A 7,423-nucleotide genomic window follows, 5' to 3' on the forward strand; every position below is an offset into this window, starting at 1 on the left:
GTGTGGTGGAGTCTCCTACTTTGGAGGTCTTTAAGCAGAGGCTTGACAACCATATGTCAGGAGTGCTCTGATGGTGTTTCCTGCTTGGCAGGGGGTTGGACTCGATGGCCCTTGTGGTCTCTTCCAACTCTATGATTCTATGATTCTATGAGTGGTCAGAGGGAGAAGAGGGAGCAGAGTGGGAAGTGACAGAAGCTGAAATGTATGTGTTAGAGAATCAGAGGCAGAAGCTAAAGTAGGAGAGGAGGGAGACAAAGAAGCTGGTGAAGAGCCATGGGTATCTCTCTCTCCTCCCCAATTGTCTCCCAGAACCCGAAGAGGCATGAAAAGGGCGAAGGAGAGATTGGCGATGTACAGGCGCAGTCTCTGGTTGCTTGGAAAAAACCCTGGAGAGCAGAGGACTTAGGCAGCTGTGGGGAGTTGAGGACCTTCAGTCTCAGCAACTGCTTCATGGAGGCGAGACCTACCTGAGATGAGTTGCTATGCACCTGGAATACTGTGTCGAATTCTGGGCAGCAGGGTTTGAACGCATCCTGCAAGAATACTGACAGCCTTGAGGTGCCTCTGGTTTCCTTGCCTGGTAAATTTGGCAACACCTCTTCCTTTGAGTCTCCAAGATCGTTCAAGGTTTCCTGCAACCCCCTTCTAAGCTAAGAGAGAGCATGGTGAGGCTTTCAAAATCCTTCCTGCCATCTTCTGTTAACTGATTGCCCAGGCTTTCACAATTTCCCCAGAGACTTATAAATGCAGACCTTTGGAAGGACTCTGAGTGTCCCCACCATTGTTGTCACTCTCCTCCACTGCAGCCGTGCTGGTTTCTCACACAGAGGGAGTCAGCCTTCTGGGGTGTCATGAAGCTCCTCCATCTCATCTTCTCTGCCCTCTTGACCATAGCTCTGGCTTCTCCAGGTAAGGAATAAGTGGACCTGTGCAACAGCTAGAAAACTTAAATGCAAACTCCAAAGCAGAAATCACTCCTGCTAGACTCCAGTGCTCATCATCCCTGACCATTAAAGGTAAAGGGACCCCTGACCATTAGGTCCAGTCGTGACTGACTCTGGGGTTGCGGCGCTCATCTTGCTTTATTGGCAGAGGGAGCTGGCGTACAGCTTCTGGGTCATGTGTCCAGCATGACTAAGCCGCTTCTGGCAAACCAGAGCAGCGCACGGAAACGCCGTTTACCTTCCCGCTGGAGCGGTACCTATTTATCTACTTGCATTTTGATGTGCTTTAGAACTGCTAGGTTGGCAGGAGCAGGGACCGAGCAACAGGAGCTCACCCCGTCATGGGGATTCGAACCACCGACCTTCTGATCGGCAAGTCCTAGGCTCTGTGGTTTAACCCACAGCACCACCCGCGTCCCCTGACCATTAGGGACGGACAAATCAGTCAATTTCAGTTTCTCTCCCCCCAAAAAAACTTTAGTTCAGTTTTCCATATCAGCTTGCAAATTTTTAACATCCTCATGAAAATTCCACAGCGCTTTAATGCTATTTTCTCCTAATACAAATGTTTTTGATTAAGCTAGTAGAAGGAATAATAATAAATATAATAATTTATTTCTATCCCACCCATCTAGCTGGGTTTCCGCAAAAACTCTGGGCTGTTTCCAACAAAGATTAAAAATACATTAAAACATCAGTCATTAAAAACTTCCCTAAATAGGGCTGCCTTCAGGTGTCGTCAAATAGTTGTTAATTTATTTGACATCTGATGGGAGAGCATTCCACAGGGCGGGCACCACTACCAAAAAGGTCCTCTGCCTGGTTCCCTGTAACTTTGCTTCTCACAGTGAGGGAACCACCAAAAGGCCTTCAGAGCTGGACCTCAGTGTCCAGGCAGAGCAATGGGGGGTGGAGACGCTCCTTCAGGTACACTGGACTGAGGCCGTTTAGGGCTTTAAAGGTTAGCACCAACACTTTGAATTGTGCTCGGAAACATACTGGGAGCCAATGTAGGTCTTTCGAGACCAGTGTTATGTGTTTACAGCAGCTGCTCCCCGTCACCAGTCTAGCTGCCAGCTATTGAGGTTGTATCGCTCTGGTATTGCAGTGATTTAATGAATTTCTTCTTTGACTGACGGTTGGAGTCTGGTGGTGTGAAATGCCGGATGAGCCCCCTAGATGATTGAGAGGCTAAAAGCAGGCATGGTAAATCATTGGGGAAATATTGGGGTTCAATACACCAACACTCTGTAGGTTCTGTCTGGACAGCCCATAAAACCCAGACTCCAACTGTCAGTCTTATGAGATATTTATTTAGGTGTAGCAAAGCCATGGCAACACAACCTCAACTAGCAAGTTTCAGGTTGTCCGGAGTAGCCTTTAAAGGCTAATGCATCAAGACTTCCAGGGTCTCCAAGTGTCCCTGTTTTCCAGGAACAGTTCTGGATTTACAGAAGCCTTCATGGTTTCTGATTTGATCCCAAAATGTCCCGCTTTTCCTCAGGATGTCCCTATTTCCATTGGAGAAGTGTTGGAGGGTATGGAGTTATGCAACCCCAGAGCCAAGGAGATATGTAATTATACAACCTTTAGAAGACATCTGAAGGCAGCTCTGTATAGGGAAGTTTTGCAATGTTTAATGTTTTATTCTGTTTTCATATATCTGTCCACAGTGGCTAGGACAAGCCAGTCAGATAGACGGGGTATGAATAATAAAATTATTATTATTTTCATTACGGATTGGATGTCCCTATTTTCTTCGGAGAAATGTTGGAGGGTATGAATTTTCTTTCAATAAACGTAAATGGGGAAATTTCTACTTGTCACAGCTCTGTGACTATACAGCAGGACATTCCATCCTTCAGCATCATTGGAAGACCTAGACAAGAATTTCAAAAAGAATGGGGGAAATGCAGAGCATACTTTACCAAACAGTGCCCCCAAATATACACCTGGACTTGTTTCGATTAATTTCTACAGGAGACTTTGCAGTTTTTTAAGTCATAATTAGGAAAAAGTGTAATAATCACATATAAAAGAAACAGTCTACAAGAAGTAAATAAGGAGACCATTTACAGGCTAAAGGAAGTCTTTTATTTTTATGTTATGTTTTCTTTGTGTAAGGGGAAAGGAGTTTAATTTTGATAATTAAATTGTCAGTGGTGGTGGGTTGGTTGGTTTGTATGAGTTGTTATGGACTATGTTTAAATAAAGAAAGAAAAGAAGACGAAAAAAGGAAGTCCGTGAGTTCTTATGTTATGAGAGACGGCGAAAAACTTTTCTATCTCTTGGTGAATTTCTACCTCTTTCCATTTCTGTAGTTCTCGCCAATGTGCCTGATGAAAACCTTAGATGCGTACTTAATGGAGGCCACTGCAATTATAGCTATTGCCGCCGTCCAATGAGACAAATCGGAATATGCAAGAATGGCAGCAGATGCTGTAAATGGTAAGAAAGAAAATTCTGCCAGGGTGGCATCCTTAGAGCTTAGCATTTAAGCTCAACCAGGACAGATTCCATGCGAGGCTTTTAAAAGACAGGTTTAGGTGCCCACTGCAGTTGTCCTGGTTCCATAATAGGAAGAGTTTGAAAGCAAAATGGTGGCATAGTACCAGCTCCTCATCCAGGCAAATTCTTTTCTTTCTTTCTTTCTTTTTTAAAATACATTTTATTGCATTTCCACACATAATTAACATAATTTAAAATAACAATAGCAGCTGGTCTGTCATTCCTTGGGATGAAAATATAACAGCAGTTTAGCATTAGAGCAGGCATGTCCAAAGTCCGGCCCAGGGGCCTAATTTGACCGCTGGTTGGTTTAATCCCGCTCCTGCGGTAGTTTATCTCCTGGAAATCCCCCCAAAAGTTCAACAACTTCAATCCTAAAAAAAGGTCAACCACTTCGGTCGGCCCTCGCGCAAGTTCACTTCATCAAATCTGGCCCTCTTTGAAAAAAGTGTGGACACCCCTGCCCTGTATTACAGCCATTACTTAGAACAAGTTGATCGTGCATATTAAAGTCACTATTCCAATGATTCTCTCTAGTGGTTTCCGTGGGTCTGAGGAGGTTGTCCCAACTGATTATCTCATCACAGTAGGGTGCCAGTAGGTGGTTGGGGAAACGATAAAAAAGCTAAGCTGACATTTTTGTCCTTCATAGTGTGCATAGTGTGCATACAGGGACACGGGTGGTGCTGTGGGTTAAACCACAGAGCCTAGGGCTTTCCAATCAGAAGGTCGGCGGTTCGAATCCCCGCAACGGGGTGAGCTCCCATTGCTCAGTCCCTGCTCCTGCCAACCTAGTAATTGGAAAGCACGTCAAAGTGCAAGTAGATAAATAGGTACCACTCCAGCGGGAAGGTAAAAGGCGTTTCCATGCGCTGCTCTGGTTCGCCAGAAGCAGCTTAGTCATGCTGGCCACATGACCTGGAAGCTGTATGCCGGCTCCCTCGGCCAATAAAGCGAGATGAGCACCGCAACCCCAGAGTTGGCCACGACTGGACCTAATGGTCAGGGGTCCCTTTACCCTTTACTTTAGTGTGCATAATAGAAATGCTCTTGCAGATTCTTTGGGACGCTGTCTGGTAATGCATCGCTGAATGAAGTCTGAGCAATTGGGGACTTCGTGTGAGCCTCCTTCATATTGCACCTGCAAGGGACATTTCTCCCCCAATGCCATGGGTGCTGCCTTCTACATGGTCAATCACAGAACTGCAGAGTTTGAAGGGACTCATCTAGTCTGACCCTCTGCAAGGCAGGAATATACAGCTGTCCCATATGGGGATATCTCTCCCCCACTTTGTCAGCAGCATGCTGTAACCAAATGAGCTCAGCTTTCAGTGTTGGAGCAATTCCCCCTTTGGCTTTCTTAATCTGACTTCATTCTTTTTCTGGGAAGATGTTCAAATGGTCATATTGTTGTCGCTGTTCTTGTTATCCTATCCAAACACAGGTTTTGGGGCTGAATGCCCAGCTGAGGGTTTGGAATCTGAGAAGTTGCATCGCCATAACTCGCCGTTGCCACCAGATGTTCCTTCTTTGACATCAGTCTTCATGGGCCTTCATCAAGTTCTGCTGCACTTTGCAGATCCAAAAGGAGATTGCTTCTCACTTTCAATAAAATAAGGTTGCATAGAAATCCCATTTGGTTTGGTTTGCTTCTTCTTTCCTTTAAATGGTTTTGCATCCTGCCTTTCTCCAAACATGGGGTTGTGGAGGATGGAAAACCAAGGTAATAATAATCATAATAATCATAATCATAATAATTTTTATTTACACCCCGCCCTCCCCAGCCAAGGCCAGGCTCAGGGCGGCTAACAAGCAATAATAAAAACATGCTGAATGATTACAACTTAAAAACAAAAATAAAATACAACATTAAAAATATTAAAATGTAGCCTCATCGCAGGAGGAGAAAGGGAAAGAAAAAAAGAAAGAGAGGGAGGGAATCAAATTGGCTCCAAGCCAAAGGCCAGGTGGAACAACTCTGTCTTACAGGCCCTGCAGAAAGAAATCGGATCATGCCGGGCCCTGGTCTCATGAGGCAGAGGGTTCCGCCAGTGCTGAAAAGTCCCTGGCTCTGGTTGAAGCTAATCTAACTTCCTTAGGGCCCGAGACCACTAGGCTGTTGCTATTTATGGACCTTGAGGCTCTCCGTGGGGCATACCGGGAGAGGCGGTCCCGTAGGTACGAGGGTCCTAGGCCATGAAGGGCTTTAAAGGTCAAAAGCAGCACCTTAAATCTGACCCTCTACTCCACCGAGAGCCAGTGCAGCTGGAAAAGCACTGGGTGAATATGCTCCCATGGCAGAGACCCCGTGAGGAGCCTCGCTGCAGCATTCTGTACCCGCTGGAGTTTCTGGGACAGCTTCAAGGGCAGCCCCGCTTAGAGCGAATTACAGTAGTCAAGCCAGGAGGTGACCGTCGCATGGATCACTGTGGCCAGGTTGGGGCGAGAAAGGTAGAGGGAATGGAATGGAGTTCCTGGAATCCTGAACAGAAGCCTGTTAACAAAGTCATTTAAATAACAGAGGTGGAGTCAAGAGCCCTGATAACACTTTACTAAAGAAACTGAGCAAAAGCATCACTTAATTTGAGGAGAAAGGGACAGAAAAGTTTCATCTTTATTATTTCAGGCCTTGTACATAGCAGGGAGACATACAGCCAATTATAAAGAGGAAAAACTCCCCCAATCTTCGGGGAAGATCATGCCACTCTGCCTGACTGCTAATCAACATCTCCTTTCTTCCTTTTGGCTAGTTGACTTTAACACTAGCAGAATTAACTCTTAACTTACAAACTGAATGATCCCTGCTGGAGCACTTCCAACACAGCCCTCCACACTGCAACATATTTTTTTGTGAATTATGTTACTATGTTTGTTTGGTTGGTTGCCTGGCTGGTTTATTAAATTTGCAAGTTACATTATCTTGCCCAGAGCAACCCAAAGCAACTTACAAACAAAGAGCCCACACTGAAACCAAGAGGAAAAAAGAAATAAATTAAAAACATCCCACCCACTTCTAAAAGGTCACAGGTAGTTAAAGGCCAAAGGCCTGGTTATAGGTCATGATGGTGCCAAGCGAGCCTCCCTGGGGAGAGCATTCCACGAACAGGGAGCCACCACAAAAAAGGCCCATTCTTGTGTTGCCACCCTCTGGGCCTCTTGTGGAGGAGGCACACAAAGAAGAGCCTCAGATAATGATCTCAGGGTTCAGGTGGGTTCATATGTAGAGAGTTGATCCTTGAGGTATTGCAGTCCTGAGCCATTCAAGGCTTTATAGGTCAAAGCCAGCACTTTGAATTGGGCCCAGAATCTAACTGGCAGCCATGATTGGTGTAATTCTTCACCGGTGTGGTGTATTGGTTAAGAGCGGTAGTCACGTAATCTGGGGAACCAGGTTCACGTCTCCGCTCCTCCACATGCAGCTGCTGGGTGACCTTGGGCCAGTCACACTTCTCTGAAGTCTCCCAGCCCCACTCACCTCACAGAGTGTTTGTTGTGGGGGAGGAAGGGAAAGGAGATTGTTAGCCGCTTTGAGACTCCTGAAGGGGAGTGAAAGGCGGGATATCAAATCCAAACTCTTCTTCTTCTTCTTCTTTCTTCCTTGGCGATCACTCATAGTCAATTAAGATTGTCTTCCATAAACACGGTATTAACAGTGAATCCGTATGTGACTGTGGAGGCCAATTCTGGATCCACAAGTCCTTCCATGGTGGGGACATAGGTTTCTGAGTGGGAGTTGATCACGGTGTGGATTTGCCAAGCGTGCCTTTTTCCCAGTTGTCGGTGTTTATACTACATTTTTTTTAGATTTGCCTTGAGAGAGTCTTTGAACCTCTTTTGTTGACCACCAGCATTACGCTTTCCATTTTTAAGTTCGGAATAGAGTACTGTAGTTGCTTTGGAAGACGATAACCAGGCATCCGCACAACATGACCAGTCCAACGAAGCTGATTGGTGTAATATATCCAACCTGT

General features: G+C 45.7%; 1 long non-coding RNA gene across 1 annotated transcript; it reads left to right on the forward strand.

Moving 5' to 3' along the window:
• Positions 1 to 570: 570 nt before the first annotated feature.
• LOC309529771 lies at positions 571 to 5,063 on the forward strand. Its single transcript, XR_014218439.1, has 3 exons — positions 571 to 909; positions 3,266 to 3,392; positions 4,897 to 5,063. It is a non-coding gene; the product is annotated as an uncharacterized lncRNA (long non-coding RNA).
• The last annotated feature ends 2,360 nt before the right edge of the window (positions 5,064 to 7,423 follow it).

Source organism: Podarcis vaucheri, assembly GCF_965113315.1.
Source record: "Podarcis vaucheri genome assembly, chromosome: 3".
NCBI lineage: Eukaryota > Metazoa > Chordata > Lepidosauria > Squamata > Lacertidae > Podarcis > Podarcis vaucheri.